Source organism: Stenella coeruleoalba (assembly GCF_951394435.1).
Source record: "Stenella coeruleoalba genome assembly, chromosome: 5".
NCBI classification, from domain to species: domain Eukaryota; kingdom Metazoa; phylum Chordata; class Mammalia; order Artiodactyla; family Delphinidae; genus Stenella; species Stenella coeruleoalba.
The window spans coordinates 46,644,948-46,667,635 of record NC_137150.1 but is presented as its reverse complement, the minus strand read 5'-3'; the positions used below and the strand labels follow the sequence as shown (position 1 = coordinate 46,667,635).

General features: G+C 38.4%; 2 protein-coding genes across 3 annotated transcripts in view; one reads left to right on the top strand and one right to left on the bottom strand.

Annotated features, from left to right (window-relative positions):
* The window catches only part of SERPINI1 (serpin family I member 1), a 68,548-nt gene extending 47,510 nt beyond the window's left edge, over positions 1–21,038 (bottom strand). Inside the window, exon 1 of the mRNA XM_079922433.1 lies at positions 20,896–21,038. The gene's annotated coding sequence lies outside the window, so the exon portion shown is untranslated. The remainder of the gene's footprint in view (positions 1–20,895) is intronic.
* Positions 21,039–21,487: 449 nt separating this feature from the next.
* PDCD10 (programmed cell death 10) overlaps positions 21,488–22,688 on the top strand; it is a 41,798-nt gene continuing 40,597 nt past the window's right edge. The window contains exons 1-2 of one of the 2 annotated variants that reach the window (XM_079922680.1): positions 21,488–21,907; positions 22,285–22,449. The gene's annotated coding sequence lies outside the window, so the exon portion shown is untranslated. The remainder of the gene's footprint in view (positions 21,908–22,284; positions 22,450–22,688) is intronic. The other variant, XM_079922679.1, reaches the window with a different exon arrangement.

Below are 22,688 nucleotides of genomic sequence, written 5' to 3'. Positions count from 1 at the left end.
AACTACTGAAGCCCGTGCGCCCTAGAGTCCCTGCTCCACAAGAGAAGCCACCGCAATGAGAAGCCCATGCACCACACAGTAGAGTAGCCCCTGCTCTCCGCAACTAGAGAAAGCCTGTGCAGCAACGAAGACCCAACACAGCCAAAAAAAAAAAAAAAAAAAGAGGGAGTTTTCTTTGTTTGCTTGTTTGTTTAAGGTAGGAGAAGAAACAGGATGCTTGTTTTCTGGTAGTAATGCTCCAGGGGAGAAGGGGGAATTGATGATTCAGGAGAGAAGGGCGTTGCAGGAGCGGGATTGTGAGGTGAGAAGGCTGAGGACCTGTGCACAGGGAGGGGGTGGCCTTAGAAGCACAGACAATTCACCTACAGAAACAGGAGAAAAGTTAAAGTATATGGGTACAGAGCTATTAGGTGGTAGTTATTAGGTGGTAGGTACAGAGCCACTGTGGTAGTGGGAGGTTGCGCAAGTCTTTTGATGGGTTCCCTTTTCTCCACGAAATAAGATGCAGGTTCATTAGCTGAGAACAAGGCTGGGAGCAGGTGTAGAAAACCCGCCTTAAGAACATCTTTCACTGCAAATCTACTCATACGTAAGCACCGTACTTGATATTTCTGCTTAAGCATATGAAAATATCTTATGCACATACTTTTGCCAATGCAGTGTTACTCATCTTTGGTTAGAATTAGGTTGGGAAGTAAACTGTACAAGTAATGACTTGAAATATAAATTAATACACACTGAAAATCTTCTCGTCTGCTCACGTTTGTATTGCAAATATATTCTCTCAAAATTATTTCATGTTCTGAATGTCACTGAGAAATTTAGTAGATCACTGAGCTGTACCGCAGAGGTGGGTTTCCAACCATAATTTAATTGGAAGGGTCATAACTAAGTTTCACCATATAGGGCTGCCAGATGTAATCAATGCAGTATAAGTTTGAAGAAGACACTGAGTGTGTCGAAGCACATTTTATAAGCAAGGCAAGCTATCATTTATGCAACAGAAATCACTCTAATGTCATGAAATTAGGACATCAGTAGAATATACAAGTGTTGTAGAGTTAATGAAAAACAAGTAATTTTGGTTGAAAGATAGCATACCATTTAAAGACATACATAAGTCAGATAATAAAGGTATTACTCATCGTTCCTCCACCCTACCATATCAATCAAATCCGTAAGGCTGACATGGCTTGAAGTTTTTATGCCAATACAATTGATGATACAATTGGAAACTGATACAATGGGGAATTTAGTTTTATTAACAGAGATTCTGGGCAAATTCCTCAGCCATAAAGTAGAGGCCCATAAAATTTTCAACCTGGGGCCAATGCATGGTTTAACAAACTGAAATCGGCATTACTGAATTTTCAGCTTGTTATCTCGATTCTTAAAGTCTCAAAGCTCCTGCAACTCAGTGGCTAGCCTTGCAATGGATAAACCTAACAACACCTGTGATCCCCAAAGTTTATCATTCCGATGTTTGAAGACAGGCTCAGAACAAAAGATCACAACTGAATAAACCATATAAAAGGCATTGTCTTCTCCCCCTCCAGGTCAGGTTGAAGAGGGTTCTTGTACAAGCGAAGAGTTCATCTGCCCTAATTGTGCATCAATAGTAGCTACTGTACTAGTATTGCATCTTGCTCAAATACAGATGCATATATTACATATGCCACCCAAACAACGGCATCCAAAGCTAAATATCCGAGATTATCTACCATGCAGGGAATAATCATCGGGTTTTACTCTCCCTGGACTTGGCTACAGTTATTTGCAGAATTGTGATGAATGAATCTAAGAGTTTAATGCCTTAAGTTCCCACAATGTGGAATTCATCCCCCTCATGGACTAATCTGGACTAATCTGAGCACATGTGTGAAACCAGTGAAGGAAAGGCAAACTCAGATAATTTGAACTGCGTGATGTGTGGCCAGATTAGATAAACTGAAGAGAGAGATTTCACTTAAAGGGTTCAGCAGGTTGGGACTTCCCTGGCGGTCCAGTGGTTAAGACTCCATGCTTCCACGGCAGGAGGCATGGATTTGATCCCTGGTTGGGGAACTAAGATCTCGCATGCTGTGCAGCCAAAACAACGACAACAAAAAGTAAATAAATAAAAATTTGAAAATTACTGTAATTAAAAAAGAAAGGGGGTTTAGCAAGTTAAGGGTTGTAAAGTAGTCAAGAGCACGCACACACACATACACACACACACAATTTGGAGCCAAGCTACCAGAACTGAAGAATCTCCTGTTGCCAGCTGGAGAATTTAAGCTGAGACAGTATGTTCAACCCAGGAACAGAGTGTGAGAGGATTGGAGGCCACACTTGTTCTCTGGTCAGTTGCTTTCTGCTGCCCTGGTGCTAGGCAGGCGCATCTTCTCTTGACATCAGTTATCCAGCCACCCTTCTCCAGCACCATTATAACTTTGGTAAGGTCCGACTGGTAGCACCGCACAGAGGAACTGTTGAGGCCAGCCAGCTGGACCACAGAGATGTACGGGCGACAAGACTAACTTAAGCTTTCCAGTGAAGCAGAATGCAAGTAAACTCTACAACAATTCCCAAAGCAAAGCTAATGTGAAGAAAATAAAGTTTACTTTTAAACCGCAGTCTGTAAGTGGCCTTTCACTGGTAGATGGGATCTAATTGCTTACAGAGGAGTGAATAAAAGGAACTGTGAGGATGCTGGGCCTCAAGGCCAGTTCTGTGGTACTCTTGCTGCCATCTTTAGAGGTCAAGTTACCACCCTCCCTGCTCAGAATGATGTCCTTGGCTTTTTTTACCTGGCTAACTTCTATTTCTCTTTCAAAACTCACCTCATTGAAGGCGGCCTCCAAAAAGTAATTTTCATTTTTGTACGCACAGTGCTCAGTGCAGTGCCTTGACTAGAAAATTCTAAATAGATATTTGTTGAATAAAAGAGAGAGATAACTATATGTATGGAATATGAATGAAAAGAAAATTGGATTAAGTATGAGAAGACTTGAACTTTAGCTCTCATTCCACCACTCCCTAGCAGTAAATCTTTTACTCTTGCTGGAACTCTGTTTCCAAGTCTATAAAATGGGAATCATAATGCCTTCTCCTTCTTCTTTGTAAAGTAGCTATGAGAATGAAGCTGCCGTGGTGAGGACCTAACAGGACACATGACTTTATAACGGGTAGCCTTGGGCAAATCACAGAAATGATGGGCATTTATTTCCTGTGTCAAGGGAGGATCAAAAAAACTTCCCTATTTCTTAGCATTTTTTTTTAAATAAAGGGCCATTCAAATGTTAGAAAATGTTAGAACTTTTTAATTTATTTATTTTTAAGTTTAAATTTTTAAATTTTAGTCTTGAAATAATTTTGGACTTAGAAAGAAGTTGACAAAGTACAAAGTATTCCCATATACTCTTAGTTTCCCCAAATGTTAATATCTTACTTATAACTGATACATAATAATCAAAATCAGGAAATTAACATTGATATAATACTACCAACTGATCTATAGACCTTACTCAAATGTTTCCAGTTATCCCATTTATGTCCTTTTCCTGGTCCTGGATTCTATCCAGGTTCTCACCTTGCATTTTGTTGTCTTGTCCCCTTAGTATCCTCCAATGTTTAGAAAAGTATCTCATGGGTGGATACATTAAGACAATGCAAATATCCTATTTCTCATTATACTTTCGGCCACTCATTTTAACATCCATGTGTTATTCTTATCTGCAACAATGAACATGGTGTTTGCCAAATGGTGATTTTTTTACTTCTGTCATTCTTTCTACCTTCATCAGTTGGACTTCTATTGTAAGGAAGAGCTATCCCTTCTCTTGTTTTTAGTAATGTATTCAAGTTACTTATTTGTATGAGTATGGACTCATGGGTATTTATTTTATATGCATTACAGTCCATTGCTATCATGATTTATTTTATTTCTCAAACTGTCCCAGATTTACTATGGCCTTTTTAGATGGTTCAACTCACATACATCAATGCCTTGCTAAAAATCAATCCACCCCAAGAAATGCCTGTTTTTGAGATGTGGCATAGGAGAAAAAATTAAAATGTACAGCTAGAGAAGGAAAAAATGTCTGGGGTACAAAGGACAAAGGGTACTGAATCTAGATCCTGGCAGCTCCAAGAATGAAAGACAAAAGACCTATAAGGATACAGAAGCTCAGGGTACCGGATACCCCTGACATTTATACTCTGGCTGGAGATTTAACACCTGGCAATTGGTAAGAAGGGTGTTAAGAAATATTTCTATCTCTGGATCATCTGGATATACAGAGGCCAGCCAGAAGCCATAATTACAAGTTCAATAACTTTAACTCATGGGTGGGTGTGTCCGTGTGCACGCAAGTGCGAAAGGGCAGGGTGCGGGGAGAGATTAAGATATCACCAGTTTAGGCTACTGTAATGAGAGGGAACTTTTTGAAAACAGATAAGATCAACCTTGAATATGATTTGTGTAACACAAATCCCTGTGCAACAGACAGGTGATCATGTTTGTTCATAAAATCACTTATTAATTCATCCCACAGACTCATACTCTGAATGTTTAATATGTTCCTAGCACTGTGCAAACACCACGGATATAAGCAACAATTAAACACTGTCTTCAGTGACCTTGCAGTTCAGTGGAACTGAGGTCCTTTCAAAAAGCTGCAATGTTTCAGGTGGTCTTAGAGAACGCTTTGGGCTTCATCAGTAAAATGGGAGAGTTGGTCTTTGATCTTTAAGATTCTTTCCAGCACTGAAGTCATTTGATATTGTAATTCACTAACTTGATTATTTAAAAATTACCGCTCAATGTGCCTTTTGTAGCAACACTAAACAATCATTGCATGGTTTCTTTTATTTTTTAAAAAATATTTTTGCCTAAAATTGACAGTTCTCTGATAATGAAGGCTTCATTTATCAGTTATTATTCCAGTGACATTGGTTCTAGGCAAGATTTAGACGTGTTTCTCAACCTTTGCCTCAACACACCTGAGGAATATAATATACTTAAAAATAGCCACTCTGTAGCAAGCAGTGGAGGTGAGATGCAAGTGCAAGGAGTTTGAAAAACACTACAGAAATTATTCTAATGCACCTACCTCACTGTCTCCCCATTCTCAATATTCATGGGGGCCCAGGGCTTTTGAGAATCACGTGTGCAAAAAAAAATCAAAATTACTATTTGAAAAAGGCATTAGGGTTTCCAGCATTTATTGAGCACCTGCTGTGTACTAGGTACTTCCTATGACTTTTTTTATTAACCCTCTCAGAGTGTCACTAGAAAGGAACTCTGCAAAAGGAGAAACAGAAGCTTATCTACTCAACAAATATTTATTAATCATCTGTTATACACCAGGGACTCTTCTTATCACTGTTGGGATACAGCAGTGAATAAAATAGACAAAGTATATGCTTTCAAAAGCTTACAATCTAGGGGCTCAGAAAAGTTGAGTTAACTCACCCCAAATGAAGATGAGATTTGAGACCAGTCCATGTTTCACATATTATACAACACACTTCCAGAGGCCCCTCATCACTGCCTCCTCTTCTGAACAATCTGGCTTCCTTCAAGCACCAACATCGAAGATAGATTGTTTTTCACTTTAAGCAGATAGCAGCTACTATGTACTGGGCCCTGGACATAGTACACAAGGTGCCTGCCTTACGGCGTTTATATTAACCAAATAAACATACATATAAATGTCTAATTGCAAACTGCGCTAAGTGCAATGAAGAAAAATTACAATGTGCTATATGATAGAATCATGGCGGCCTACTTTAGAGAGAGGACCGGGAAAGGTCTTTCTGAGCAAGTGTCATTTAAGCTGAGCATTGCAGGATCAGTAAGAGTTAAAGAGGAAAGCAGTATTCTAGGTGGAGGGAACAGCACAAAGCCCTGAGGTCAGGAAAGAGCTTTGTGACCGTGAGGAACTGACAGAAATCACTGAACAAAAGGGAGAGAAGACGCTGGCTTACGTAGGTAGGGGCCAGGACATACAGGGTCTTGTAGGCAGCAAGGATGTTGCATTCTCTCCTAAATGCACAACAATTTAAGAAGCTGATATTTACAGAATGGATTTCAAGGGAGTCCAGAAGTAGAAGCCTAAGGACAAATTGGGTGGTTATTGCAACAATCTAGGTGAAGGGAGTTAGTGGCTGGATTAAGGTGGCTACAATGGAGATAGAAAAGAAGTAGACAGAGTCTCTATTCTTACATAAGAGATAGACTGAATAGGACATAGGTAATGGAAAGGAAGGACAACTCCTTGGTTTCTCCTGGACCAAAAAGGTGGGTGGAGGTGCCCTTCACCAAGATGCAGAGGTTGAACTAAGAACAGAGAGGAGTGAGAGAGGGAGATCAGAAATTTTGTTTTGGATAGGTAAATCTGAGATGCCTATGAGATATTCACTTGAAGAGGCAAGGAAGTACAGTTAGATAAATGAGGTTAGAGTTCAGAGTAGAGGTCTGGGATAGAGAGACATTTGGGAGTTGTCAGCACATTTAAGACTATCAGGAAGGATGAGATTTCCTGGAGAGTGTGGTGAATAGCCTGCCTATGGCCAAGCTCTGGAAAAGTCCAATATTTGTAAGACTTAGGAGGATGAAGCAAGAAAATGACCATCCACGTGAGCACAGGGCCTAGCAGGAAGCAAGGCCAAAATGCGTGTTTATTATTAGCCTAGAAACAAAACCATCTTTTAGTTTCTGTTGAAAAAACACTTTCCCAGTTTGAAACAATTATATCTAGGTCGGAATAGCTGATGTACTATGTTAAACCATGTGAACTGTCTTTTTCTTTTTTGTAGGTCAAAAACAGTCAAATTTGGGCATTTTTATAAAGTTCAATCTTATACAAACATAATTTGGAAGAAAATCCATTTGTATCACAGGACAGTATACAGTTCTAAAATGTTGCCCTTTCACACATGAAGAGTAATCTTTTGCTAACATTAGAAGCTTCTTTATTACCTTAGATATTATAAAAGTTATTAAAACAAATCATACATGGTAATGTTGCATAGCACTTAACCAAATAATTTTACCCTGTCAATCAAGCTGACAGCCTGAAAATGCCATTGACAATTTATCATTGTATTCTGACTACTGACAACCCCAATACTACTGCTCCCTGGGAAACCTACACGTCCATCAGGGTAAGCACTTGCAATTTGACACATCTCAAATTTTCTGTCTGGTTTAAGAAAAATCTGACTTCCTGCTTCTTTCTACAGGGAAAAAAACATTAATAGGAAATTAATAGACATGGTTGACAGCTCTATAATCTAACCTTAGTCTGTAGGGACTATGCTTTGAAAAACTATTCTCATATAGCTTGAGTTACTCTGTATAATCACAGGTCTCTCTCATTTTACCAGATATATTCCAAAAAATTGTTAATAATTCAATATATTTTCAATTTACCAAGGACTCATGATTTAAAGCCAGGATTACAAACTTAGATGTCAGATATGTGAATTGGGCCAGTGTAATAGAGAGGAGTGGCATCTGTGGCATATAAAGAAAAAGAAGGTTTTTCTAAAACATAAACTCTGCAAAAACAATTCAGTAGGGATGAGGTGAGGTGGGAGGATTTCAGTCTGTCCAGCTGGAAGTTTGAGATATCTGATTTAAAGTAACCTCGCAGTGGATTTTTTGGTAGGATCACTGGACATCCTCCAGTTTTGTCTGAAGTTAGAATTTTAAAATATTGCTTTCGTTATTTTTAAAATGGTAAGACCTATAATTGTAAATGTTCTCATTTTTTTTTAAGAATGCTGGAGACTTTATAGTTGCAGAATGCAAGGTGCATGACACAAACGGTATGCAGTAACTATGGAGAAGTCTATAGAAATACACAGAAGATGTTGGTCACTTCTTAAGTAATGAATATAAGCCACGCTTAGGCTTAAAAAAGATGCAAACTTGGTCCTATGTGGTGATACCTGAGATAACCTACACAACTTTTTGTGCCTCATTTTCCTCATCTGTGAAATGGGGACTAAAACAGTACTTGTCTCATAGGATTATTATAGAAATTAAGGGGGATAGTGTATGTATATAAACATACTAGCACAGTGCACAGGTCGAGGTAAAAGTCTAGTCTCAAAAAACAGTAAAGTACTCTGGATCTCCCTCTGCACAACACCCACCGCCTCCTCAAAGCTTTCACCCTATCTTCACACACTAATAACAGTCTCTACACGAAATGCAAACAAGTATCAGGAACATATGATTGCAAACCCATTGCTCAATGTGGCCTTTTCTATTTCATTAATTTCTGTGTGCAGTCATCCTGTTCTTATTTTCCCACACCTAACTGTGCTGATGAAATTATACTTCTCGGAGAGCTTTCTAAACCCAACCAGGAAAAGAGAAAGCCGTCATATGCACATGTCTAAAGTAAATAGCCGTCATATGCACATGTCTAAAGTAAATATCCCAACATTAACAACCATTATTTGAGATATTCAGATAAATACATATATGTAACTACACATATAAAAAGCAAACTTTTGGTTTTCTTAATTTCTCTGAAAATAAGTTGTCCTGGCTGGGTGTTTTGCCAATGATGGGAATTTACTACTTATGCACCAAAATTTCTATTACCATTTTCATGAAACTTAAAGAAAACATGTAATCTACTTTTTTCTCAGAAAACTGGAAACATAACAATGTATCCTCTTTGTCACTCTGAACTTACTGTTCTTCACTCATCCAACTAATACCCACTGAGCATCTCCCATTGTCCTAGGGCTCATGTGTCACAGGACTTCACTGAGGTTTCAAGACATGTACTTTTCAGATAACGAAGCTCTTTTAGTTCCATTGTTCTTTTTCCCCCTCCCATTTATATTGAGAGAGTTTATATTATTGAACCATTGCTAAACATACAAATTAAACAGTTTATTAAAAGTAAACAGGCTATGAATAAGGGCTGAAGGGGCTGAGGAATGCATAAAGTGAGTTTTACAGTAAGAAATTGGCTGGATTAGAAAGCTGGGTTCTAAGGTATGTTTTGGTTGGGATTCTGCATCCATTTGAAAAATGAGATCTTTCTGTTAAAGGTTTTCACTTACAACTTATTCTAAAAGGGAGAAAGAAGAAAATATTTCTTGAAATATCAGCTGGCACACTATTATATTTTAGGTGAAACTGGGTTTATGGTTTTGTCAGCCACATAATCAGAAGACTGTCTTTACTTGTTTAAAGACAGCAATTACTACAGTTAATGATTCTTAGTGATGGATTATTCATGCTAGTTAGCTAGCTGAACATTATGTTTCTATAACAGTAACAAGCATAATTAATATGTTTTGTGGCAGTTAAGAAGCAGGTGTCAAACCAAAAACTAAAATTTTCCAATTAGGGTGACAGAAAAAGGAAGGTGATACGAAAGTAAACTAGAGCAACTACAAAAATTTTAAGACTGAAAAGAGAGGAAATGAGACAGTATTTTAATTAAAGTTGACTTCCTTAATCTAAGAGCAAGGGGACAATTTTTACATAGTGATGTATCAATGTCTCAATAAGCCATTACTTTTTATTACAAAATGAAGCAAACTGAATGCAGGTGAGTGAACACAATCCTCTTAAGACAAACAGATTTAAATGCTTCAGCTGATTTATAATTGTTACTACATTTTTAGGTTTCTAAACTTATTTTTTATTGTGGTAAAAAAAAAATCCATCTTAACATTTTTAAGTGTATACAACTGTTACTTTTTTTTTTTTTTTTTTTTTTTTGCGGTACGCGGGCCTCTCACTGTCGTGGCCTCTCCCGTTGCGGAGCACAGGCTCTGGACGCGCAGGCTCAGCGGCCATGGCTAACGGGCCCAGCCGCTCCGCGGCATGTGGGATCTTCCCGGCCCGGGGCACGAAACCGTGTCCCCTGCATCGGCAGGCGGACTCTCAAACACTGTGCCACCAGGGAAGCCCAATTGTTACTTTTTGAACTACTACGATTATTCATTCTCCTCTTATTACTCACTCACAATTTTCTTAGCCATTTTTCCTTAGCCATCTCCCTTACCTCATCCCAGGGTTCACACACTGAAATGCCTACAGAGGCTGGGGTGGGGGGCGGGCAGGGGAAAGGCAAATGGCCCCAACGAGCTCAATATAAGACAATAGAGAACGGCGGTGACTGTGGAGAACTGGCATTTAAACACACACACACGCACGCACGCGCGCACATACCTGTGGGCTGACTTCTGACTTGTTTTGTAATCCTTGGGGTAGAGCTAATAAAGGGACAAGAACTGTGGATTCCGGTCCCAAATCTTGGATCTACATCATTGTTGCTATCACCCCTGGGCCACTGTCATCACTTCTGCTTCTTCCCAAGTCCACTTTTGTCCTTTCCTTATTCTTAACGTCACGTTTATTGGCATGTTTCCCTTGAATCCAAATCTGACACCAAAGGCCATGTTTTCTTTTTCAGATTGTTTTATGTATTTTAATTCTATATGACCAGTACAAACAGATTCATGGCTATTAAAGCTTCAGTGTGGATTACATCTTTACCAATATAAATTATCCTTTTTGACCAGACTAAAGCTTTTTACTTTGAATTCTGTCATCTTACAAATATGCCATCTACACTTTAAAATTTATTTTTGTCTATTATTGCACTGCCATCCTTCTACTTTAACTGATATTATTTTGCTTAGCTTTGTCTCTAAAAAACTTAATAGTTTTTGTTTTCCACCCAGCATAGCAGATTCTACCTTTCAATAAGAGACCAAAACTATTGATAATTGCAATATGTTTGTTTCGCATTTTGTCATGCTTCTTATTCTTTTCTTTTTGCATTGATCGCATTTTTTCCTTTTTTCTTAAATATAGTTTTTCTATGAATGTGAAGAATAAAACAACATTTACTGACTCCACAATCTGTAAAATGAGGCATGTGATATTCTTTCTTATACATCTCTCTCTGTGTTTTTGAAGTGACCTGGGGTACTGGACCCATAATATTATTATTTTTTCTACCATAAGGCACCTTGTAAGAATTATTTTTAACATCTGAATTGTTTAAAAACAAAATAGGAACAACTTATTTAAATGTCATTTGTTTCATCATTTTATAGTTCCTTGAATTCAAACTTGAATTCTTGATTTTGATTATTTGGGCAGCAAAGTATGCATTTTTTGTTGTTGTCGTTGGCAGCGGTGGTGGTATGTGTATGTCTGCCCTTGTATGGCTGAGAAGATCATTCTTTTGTTCTTATGCATATTGAATGCTAGCTCAGCTGGAAAAGCAAGTTTGAATCGTAAACTTATTCCACTGCAATTTCATAGACATTATTCCATTACTCCTTATGTCATTAAATGACACAGAAGTCTGATCACAAGCTGATATTTTCACTCCCTTTATTTTTTATGTTTGGAGTTCTTTAGGTTCTTTTTCCCCTTCATTTTAAAATTAAAAAACAAAACAAAACAACTTTACCAAAGTGTGGCTAGATTGCAGTCTCCATTAATTTTTCCTGGTGTTCTGAGGACAAAAGATATAAAATGAGAGTATTTCCTTTTATCTGCTAGTTCTGGGTTTATCTGGGTTCCTTATAATTCAATCTTCTATAACTCTTCTTTATGTTTTTTAAAATCATTTTATATTAGATTCACTTACACTTTTTACAGGTTCGCTTTTAAAGTGTACGATTTAGTGGTTTTTGAAAGCTGTGCACTCACCACCGCTATCTAGTTCTAGAACATTTCACCCCAGAAAGAAACCCCATAACCATTAGCAGTCACTCCCCATTCCCGCTGTCCCTTAACACTAATCTACTCTTTGTCTTTATGGATTTGGCTACTCTGGATATTTTATATAAAATGAAATGTGGCCTGTTGTGTCTGACTTTCTTGTTTAGCATAATATTTTCAAGAGTCATCCACGTTGTAGCATCTATCAGTACTTCATTCCTTTCTATGGTTAAATAATATTCTATTGCATGGCTATACAACATTTTGTTTATACATTCATTTATTGATGGACACTGGGCTGTTTCCATTTTGGGGCTATTATGAATAACACTGCTATGAACATTTGTGTACATGTTCTTGCGTAGACCTATTTTTCTCCAATTCTATTAGGCTTATGTCCTGATCTTAAGGAGAAATATTCAGTCTTTCACCATTAGGAAAGATGTTAGCTGTAGGTTTTTTGCAGATGTCCTTTATAAGTTGAGGAGGTTCCCTTCTATTTCTAGTTTGTTGAGTTTCATGTTTTCACCCTGAAAATCTGTTGGATTTTATCAAATGATTTTCTGTATCTATTGAGATGATCATGTGTCTTTTGTTCTATTGATATGGTATATCAATAGATTTTCTGACTGATTTTCATGTTTAACCAACCTTGCATTCCTGGAATAGATCCCACTTGATCATGGTATATAATTTTTATTTGTTGCCAGATTTGATATAAGGATTTTTGAGTCTATATTCAGAGTTTCTATTTCTTCTTGTTTTGATAGTTTGTGTTTTTGTACTAATTTGTCCATTTCACCTAGGTCAACTAATTTATTGCCATATAATTTTTCATACTATTCCCTAATACTATCTTTTATTTTTGTAAGGCTAGTAGTGATGTCTCCTCTTTATTATATTCACTTTTAAATATCATTTTACTCTAAGTTTTAATAAAGTATCTTAATTTCGCTTTTAATTGACTATCATGGCTTCCTACAATATTTAATATGCTATTCAGTCTTTATTAATTGTATTTTAAAGTCTGGGCTTTACTATTCAGTACATTTATGTTGTTTGGCTCTTACATCAATATCATTGTCCCTATACAATATTTTGTGCAACTCTTGAAAATTTCTTACAATAAGATGACACCCTTCCCAGTTTCTTGAACTTTTATTGTAGGGGTAGGGAGTACTTAAATTTAGAGATTCTAATCCCCATTTGAATTAAAAGTTATAGTTCACTTAAAATAATAAATCATAATAAAATAAAATCTAACCTTTAATAAAATAACATTTAATAAGCATATAATACACACCAGGTATTACAATGCACTGTATGTGAAATCTCTGTGTATCAGTATAAACATCCCTGGAGTGAAGTTACAGATTACATAGCCAAATTTGAACCCAGTTTTGCATGACAACAGAAACCACGTTCTTAACCAGTGGTTGACAAACTTTTTTTTTAAAGGGCCAGATAGGAAATATTTTAAGTTTGTGGGCCACATGGGCTTTGCCACAGTGACTCAACTCTGCTGTTGTAGCAAGAAAGCAGTCTTAATAATATGTAAATGAATGCACATAGCTGTGTTCCAAGAAATCTGATTTACAAAAAAAGGTAGTGTGCTATAGGCCATCGGTTGTGGTCCCCTGCTCTTACCAGCACACCACACTGGCCTACTTCTCAAAGCCTTCCCTGATTACCACATAGATCAATTTCTTCTGCTTCTTCTGCTTCTGGACATCTACCATAGTAACTGTTGTAATACCATCATCCTAAATCATATATCCTTGTTTTTATATATATATATATATATGTCTTGTGATGTCTTCTTTTGTTAACTATATTGACAAAAGCTTATGCCAAGGAGTTAAGTGGTTTTACATATCGCAATATTGTGTTGTATCTCTCTATAACACCCAACCCCATGCTACAGATTATAGTAGTTTAGAAATTTACTTGAGTATATCTGGAGAGTTTTGCCTCTATAAAGCCATTCATCTAAGTTCACATAATAGAAATGTAAAGACTGGACAATAAAGATGTTGATATGGAAATGCAGACAACTGCTGTATAGCCAAGGTTCTATGGTCAACATCTTTGATTATGAGTTTTTTTAAAGTAGAAAAAATATTTGTTTCCATTTTCTCAGTTTCAATTTTCTTCTCAGACTTTCCTATCTCAAGGAATCCTAATTTTTCAAAACTATAAGTCCATGATGTATTATTCTAAGAATGAGTAATAATCTAGGTAATAATCAAGGTATAGCTGTTGATAATATTTTTCACATTTTAGAAATGGGTAATAACACCATTTTCCAGGATTAACATTTTTTAGAATGAGTTCCTTTCTATGAAACAATGGCTTTGTGGCTTTTTTGGGCAGATAGCATTTGTTTTAAGATTTTTTTAATATTCAATTGTTCTTTCATTTACATTATACCCATATTTTTAATTCAGTCTATAAGAAGATACTTTGATACCTTGAGGCTCAAAGCAGATTTAAAACAGAATTGTCCTTTCAAGTGTTACTGAATACATCTGTAATGAAAAGTACAGGACAAGTATTATATGTGGTATGGGCTACAGGATCTTTTAACTAGAGATGCCGTCAGTCTCTGAGAAATGCCTTTGCCCAGAGACTTGAAATTTGGTAGTCACAGAAGTGAAAACTTGGTGTAAGAAGGTGAGAGTTTTCTAACCCGGAGAAAACAAACAAACAAATGAACAAACAGGAAGCATAAACATCAGTCGGAACGAGAAGGAATACAATTTAAAGTTAGCATGGTTTTAATTATCAGACTATGGCTGAAACTATGGACTGGTTACCCCAAAATCACACTCGAACCACTGTTCCCCTGCTTCATCCACCACCAAGGCCCAAAGTCCCTGATATCTCGAACATCCCTTAAAAATAGGGACAGCTACATGCCATGAGCCAGTAAGTCCACAGTCGACATTTGCTAGAGGTCACTGGGAAAGCTTTTACTTCCTGATTAAAAGAGAAAGACTCAGTAGGCACAAGCCTTTCCTCATTCTTCCTGCCCTGAACTAGAATATGATGTCTCGATCTGCAGAAGCATCCATCTTGCATCAGGCACAAGGTGTTGTGAGGACAACACCCTGACAACATTAAGCCTCTAACCAAAAAGGACACAACCGCTTTCCTCTAGACTTCTTGTCCTGGAAAAAGTAAATCCCTATTATTTTATGTCATTGTACATAAAACTTGCAGCTGAAAGCATTTCTAATTGATACATACTTGAAAACCACTTTTTAAATTGTCAGTTACTTTGGGGCCACATAATGTGAGTAAAAATTGGCTTTTAAGATAACCTTGGACAACAGGATTTCTTTCTCTTTCAAAATGTTTAATTTCATATTAATAATTACTAACAAAATCTGTTATATTAAAAAATGAATAGTTATTATTAGGTCTTCATAATTTTGTTATTGACATTTTATTTTTAAAAGAACAAATCAAAAACTCTGAAATACAGAAAAAGTTACTTTTCTGGCTTAACATACCTTGTGCTCAATACCTCACAATATAATTTTTAAAAGTTCCCCGACTTAGCAAGGACAAAAATTATACCATTGTTACACAGCTGTCAGAATACTGGAATTGTATAAATTTCATCCAGTATTATACGTCAAATGACGTATGGTATAAATCCAATTTAACCTGCCTTAGACATAGAACAAGAGATTTAGGATACTATGTGAAGGTTTCTTAACTGGAAGGCTGAATGTATCTAAAAAACATTAATTGCTTCAATGATTTTAAATTGCTTTGTGAAGTACACAACAATTAAATGCTCTGATAATTGATTTAATTCAAGTGAGTGGCAAAAATTATACATCATAATACAGTATTTATAGCATACTACTAAAAGATGAAAAAACAATAAAATTAACTCTTCAAGTTACATAGGATTAAAAGACCTCAAATAAAACTTAGGCTCAGAACAAAATTTAGGTTATCAAGAAAATGGCAGAAGCAATCCAATATTGGCAAAATATCAAAAGTATCTTGGTGAGCTCTTTCGGGTCCATTCAAAAGAAGCTAAGACACTAAGGGGAAAATAGACTACAGGTTGACAGGTACTCACTGAATTGCTAGATTGTGCAATAGAAATCACTTTCTGACACTTGAGTTACTGTTACTGGGAACTCTGGTATATCTGGGAAAAACAATACACTTAGGCAAATGAGGTTATTAAATCAAAGTAAATTCCATCTGCCTTTCTTCTCACACTACAATTATGAGCTGTGTGCTCAGAAGGCTCCTTTCCTAGGCTGAACCAGAAGGGGGCCTTGAAGCACTGGCTAGAGCTGGAGGTCCCATGCACACTTCATCAGCTATGCTGTACGGAAGGTCAGCACTGAATACTGTCAATGCCAAATCTCAGAACTCATCTCTTCCCCATGCTGGCTCAAAGATGACAAATACCTGAATAATTTAGATTTAATAAGCCTGAATAAGGTCTCCCATTGTAACCATTTCACTGAAAACAGAACATTCAAGAGCAGTTAAGTTTTAGTTAAGATAAAGCCTCATGTTACGTTTATATACTTTTCTCTAAGTCTCTATGTGTCAAGAAAAAAAGTCATAAAGTGTGTGTATATACACATAGTACGGAATGTTACTTAAAAGTACATCTTTAAGTCAGCAAAGTTCTAGAGACAAGGAGAGACCACACAAATTTCAAATGGCATTGAATTAATAAATTTACATTTAAAGTATACACACATGCAAGGTTGTAGTTAATAGCAATGTTTACTCCATTCAGAAATCCAACAAAATGCAGTGACATTTATATTTAGCTCAATATAAGCAACTGTTGTGGGCCGAGGGCTGAATTTAGTGCTAAAAGACATGTTTAAAAAAATTCAGTTTTCTAGGTGTACTTGTGAAAAATGTAAAATGATGCTTCTTTACAGGTTGTCAACTATAACTGTTACTGTTAAACTATTATGTGTAAGGCTCTCAAAGTAAATACCAAGATAAATGAAACTCAGTCTTAATTCTGAAGATACTAAGCATCTGGTGAAGAAGACAGGAACTCACCTAACTCTATACAAGGCACTATGCTAAGCATTTAGAGTAACGCCAGCGAACCACGAAGAAGGAAGATTAATCAAACATCAGTTCTAAGCCAAAGTGTATCTATCGCATGCTAGTAAAGGCATATTAAAAAGCAAACAAATGATAGTTAAATATCTGCTATTATTAAATTTACTACTAAAGAACTATTTACAATTAACTAGAATTCTCCAGGTCTTATAATAATAAAAGAAAAATCACATTTGAATTCTTAATTCTAACATTAATCAGATTAATTTGTTTCTGGAATAAATGCCAAATTCCGCATGTGCTTAAATACAATGAGTCTGGCTCTTTTTTTTAAAAAAAAGAACAATTAGAAAAATGGAAGAGCGAATTCAATTTTTATAGAATAAAGTATGCTTTTCCTAGATAAGCTTCTACAAAGGTATCTTACTGGAAGTAAACAGTGGTGAGCCACAGGCTTCCTTAGCTGTAGAATGCAGACCTTGAGTATCACTGGTGGGAGAATCCTTTTCCTTACCTATAACTGCCTATCTCTGGAAGGATTTAGAAATGTTGGCACATGAAGTTGTAGGTAAGTCTTTGCAGTCCACATAGTCCGAATCAAATTGGGCTCAAGTAACACTTTTGCAAAGGTTAACCAGCACAAGGTCATTCTCAGAAGGCCTAATGTATAGCACTTATTCTGTGAGGGCAACTGACTCTCGTTTGTCAAAGTGCAAGATGTATCAATGCGTACATTAAAGAAGTATTGGTCCCCACTTCTAATTCAGTAAGGTTATAGGGCAAGTTCTTTCTGCTGAGCATTATATAAGGTGCTGAGAACAAATAGGAGATAGGAAAGAAGCATAGTGTCTAGGAACTAATAATTGTTAACTTAAAACACACTGATCCAGACTTTAAGGACTAAATTCTGAAAACATTAGACATAAGATTGAAAATAAGACAGAAACAAATCTTTACCTTTGTATAACAATCTTGCTCCCCAAAGCCTGTTTAACCTTAGGAGATGACTTTAAAAGGCAGCAGGGGCTGGGAGGGGAGGGTCCTGCTCATCTTTAGTGTCTGGTTCAAGTACCTTTGCTATTAAGGGGGAAAACCTCAGTTTTTACTTTTAATATTATATCCAAATAATATTAAGTTTCACTTAGAAGTGAATGTATACATGCAGGATCCTTTTCACTTTGCTTCAGTAACCCATAATTATTCAAAACCTAATGAATTAATATCAGTCTGACTCCAGTTAAAATGACAATGTAGGAAAGTACTGTCTCCCACTATGGGTATAAGCCTCTAGAAATTAATAACTGGGAAAACAGGTCATGAAATCACTTACAGGCATTCAACAAAAAAAAAAGGTCAAATCTCTTGCTCTCTTGCAAAGGGTATGTGTCTCAAACAGGTTTCTTCATATCTATGCCCCCTTGTACGCCACCTCTCCCCCACTGCCGCCCCCCAAAAACCATTTGATCTTGAACCTTTACGTCTTGCTCTTTTGTACTGCATGCATCAGTGAATCCTCCTGTTAGAAAGAGAAACCCATGCCACTCAATTATTTTTACTCAATAGGCTTAGAGTTAGAATTATAAATTTTTAAAAAAATCCAAAGTATATTGTAATTTGAAATTAACCAAGTCTTTCAGCTAAAGAACACTAATTTCATGAGCATCTTCCACTTGAGAGACATTCTGCACTCCGTTGGTTTTCTTCTTTCTCATCACATGCATACTCTGATAGCCATACACAAAGAGTAAAAATCAAGCACAGAATAATATGCTTTTAACCTAGGTAGTACTTCACATAAAATTGTAAACTGTCATATGATGAACATTTTCAACACCAGTAATGTACAAGAAGTCTTCAGCTTATCTGCGATTTAATGTGAACACCAATTTAAAATGTGTCAAGAGTTCAAGGTAACAAATACTTAAGTGCCACACACTGCCAATGATTTTCTTCCTTATAAAAACATGGTTTTCTTACTCTCAAATGTTATAGGAAGCCAATCTCTTTCACTGACACAATAAAAAAGATCCATATCTTGGAAACAGGTGAAAAATCCAGTACTTTAATACCACAGACTCATTCATTCCTAATGAGATTCTATCCTTTTTGATACTTCAAAGCAGAAGACCTATAAATAGTTGGGATTCAAAGTACATCTGAATTTCGACGGTTTTGGTATTTATTTTCTATCTCACTTACTTGATTATTAACTGATTCCCAATCAAACCCTTTCAAAAAGATCTTCTGATAAAGGCCCTGAAAGAACTTCATTGCCAGTATTATTATTAATTATTACATGGGGGAAACGACCCAGTGACAGCAAGTATTCAATTTCACAGAATGAATCAGTAGCAGAGCCTGAGAGAGAATCTGAGACTCTGATTCAGGATGATCTATTTAATCAGAAATAACAAGGGCAAACACAATCTTTTCCAAGCCTAACTAACTATACCCTAGTACCCATTTTTCACCCTAAAATCATTTTCACAGGGTCATATCAGCTATGTGGATTAAGACTCTCCTGTGATGTAGCAAAGATAAAATCCCATCCTTACCATGGCTGCTAAATTTAGTGGCTACTGTTGCTTTTTCTTTTTTCTAAGCTCTTTGCTGTTTCTAATACTTACCTGATCTACTTGAGGACAATCGAAAAGCAGCTGTTTTTCTAAGATCTGTCCCCCTATATATTCCTCTAGTGGGTGAGAGTATGGGAGGGAGTGTTGGAGTATATACATTGATAAGTCACTTAGGCTTATCAGTAGTAGCACTCAGTAGGATTGAACTTGAAGCTACGAAGAGAATTCTTTCCAGCCATTTCTTTTCAAAAAGGAATTTTGTATCACAGAAATAAAATCCCTAAATCATGAGTAAATCAGCAAACCATGAAAACAAAACAAAACAAACAAGAATAGAAGGTAATTACTCCATTTTAGTGACCCTAGTTCAAAAAAAACAAAAAACCCAGATTAAAGTATTCAGGCAGACTCTGAAATATACAACTGTCACAAGGAAAGCATTTCAGAGCAAAATGTGCTGCAATATGCTACTATGATTAAAAGCCATGTAATCTGGAGAACCTCTGTGACAAAAAGAAAAAGAAAATGAACTAGGCAAATAGCTTTTTACAGTTTTTTTCTAAAAAAAAGGCTGTAATTTTGTCATAGTTACACAAAGGTAGATGTGACTTTCATCTTAGTATTAAAACATATTTTCACCTATTGGTGTTTAATTACACTCAAAGGAATCACACGTGGTTTAATACTAAGAATAAACTATTATTTTATGACACTATTACATGTGTTAAGCCTGAGCCCATCATAACACATACTAAGGGAAACCATTTAGCATACACTGTCTAAACAGAAAAGATCCTTGCACAGCTTTTCTGGTACTTTTGTTTTTTAAAATGTACAAATATTACTAGACACAAATGAGAGAATAAGGAGCAGCTGTGAAGTACACCATACGTTCCCACTGTAGGCTGAGTCCTAGTCTTTGTTCCGATAGTTTAAAGCCACTGGAAGGAAAGCGAAGTGTCTCCATTAAAAAACAGTTTTACATTATTGCTGGCAAAAGTTATACTTCTGATAGGTTCAGTCATCGTGATTATTCCTGACTGTATTTCCTTCTTTAATAGACATCTCTTTCAATTCTAGGAACCTGCAGTATAACCACCCTGGAAAACAGGTCGGTAGCAGGGCAATCTGATAAAACAACGTGAAGGATAGATAGTAAAGAAGAATGCTAAGTTATTTTCCTAGTGAAACAGTTCTGAAGTAATTCTCTATCAGTGACAAAATTTTTGTTTTTTACCAGCTACGCACCTATCCAAATATCATCCACCTTGTCCTCAATTAGCAGTTTCCTCAATATTAAAATTTCCCAGAATAGTTTTAATGGTACAACTCAAGCCAAAAACACTAACCACGCCCTTTATACCCTGAGTCAAGCCACCTTTTGCTTTTTATACCCCCGCAAACTCCAAAAACGTACATCTTTCACCTAAAAGGGTTTGCACCAGTTCCCTAACCCGAGTCAGAGACTCTTTCTGGCTGTGCCTTGATAAAATTCCTATTGGAAGACGCTTTCTCCCGGGCAGAGGAGACGCCCATAGAGGCACCCACGCTTACCTCCCACACACCTGCAGCCCCTGGCGGGATGCTGGAGCAGAGGCTCCGAGGACTGCGCTCCTCTCCTGTTCCTGCTCTCCTCTCTCCCGGGAAACTACAGTCCAGGCTGCGCCTTCTGCTGCTACAGGGACCTAAGCTCCGCCTCCCCCTCCTCTAGTTGGCGAATTCGGCAGCTGTTGCTCCTCCCCCTGCTGTTCCGGCTGTTCCCCTGGCTGAAGGCGGCGGGAATCTCCTTCCCTGGTACCTTCGCGCTCCCCGCACTTCTGCAGCTGCTCTGCCGCTTCCCTTCCCCGGGGACCCCTCTCCCTTCACTCAGTGGCCTGACACCTATAGCAGCCTCCCGCCCCGTCCGGGCACCTCCGCGAGGAGCCCAGGCTCAACCTATCCCTGCCTGAGCCGCAGGTCTCGCCGCTCGGTGTGCCTGGTGCTTGGCCGCTTTCGGGGAAACTGCTCCTCCAGCCAGGGTGAATCCTCACACCGCGCCCTCCCTCCATCCTGCCTATTATTCCCGCGGCTTCCTCTCCGCCCGCGCAGCTCGACCGCCCCACGTTCCCCACTTGGAGTTCTCCCCCCACCCCGCTTCCTTCCTCGGCTCCGCTAGCCCGCCCCCACAATGGGTGAGTCGCCTCCCGGGCCGACCCTGCATCCTGATTGGCGCAGGTGAGAGCTGACCCCTCCCTTCCTCTTCTTTCCGTGCACCCTCTCTCTTTTTCTCACCTCCTCCCGCACAGACAGGGAACTCTCCTACTATTGGCTAAAAGTGTCCCCACCCATCGCCTAAGGCTCCACCGCATGGCTTGACGGGAATTGTAGTCTTGCATGTGCAGGAATTGCCGACAACACCGGCGAGTGGGACTACGAGTCCCCATAGGCCCCTGCGCGACTCCGGCAGGGCAGGATTCCGGACAACGCCTGGTTCCTCTCGGGTCCTTCCGGCGTCGCCGGAGTGAATTGATCTGGGAGTTGAAGAGGGCTCCAAAGGTGGCAAGTGAAGTCACTGCCTCAGTTGCCGGTAAGGTGTGGCTGTTCTGTCCCAGTCACCGTAGTCCCGCGCGGAGCAGAAGAGCTCTAGGGTCACACGGGGGTCGTGGCTGAGGCACTCGGGCTTGGTTCTGGCAGGCGGAGCGGACGGGGCTGGGAACGGGGCCCTATGGGCGTAAGCGAGGTTACCCTACGCGAGTGGCGTAAAGCGGGTTTGTAAATGCCGCCTGCCCTGCTCGGGCCTGAACGCCTCCAGGAAGTCTCCTCTAGGTGGGGGCGGGAGGGGAAGGGCGAGGTTGGCCTCTGGTGCCCCCGGAGGAGGGAGAGGGCGGATGTGCCTGGGGTGGGGTCCTCTGAAGGTGTGGCTTGGGGCGGGGAGATGAGGCTGCTGTTTTCCCCCTGCTTTAGAAATAGGAGAGGGAAGGAGTGGAGGAAGGAAGGGGCGCTTGGAGTCTGCTTTTGAGGTGACTCGGGTTATGCCCTTTGAGGGAAGAGGAGAACTGTAGAAGAGTCAAATGTTGACAGAGACCTACGGATTCAGTACCAGTTTCATGACGTGGTCCCTCTAAGGAGGTAATTTTACCCTAAGTAGAAAAGCTTAACTCTATAAAGATGTAATTCCTAAGATGTATTTACTGTTTACTGTTTTCAAAGAGCATTCACAGTTGGATGCTAATGAGGAAACTGAGGGGATAAATGACGTGCCCAAGGTCACACACGTAGGGACAGATCGTCTGAATCTAATCTAGTTGTAATCCAGCTTCTGCATCGGAGCTGCCGCACCAGAAAGGAGTAGGGAGTTTGTTTTTTTT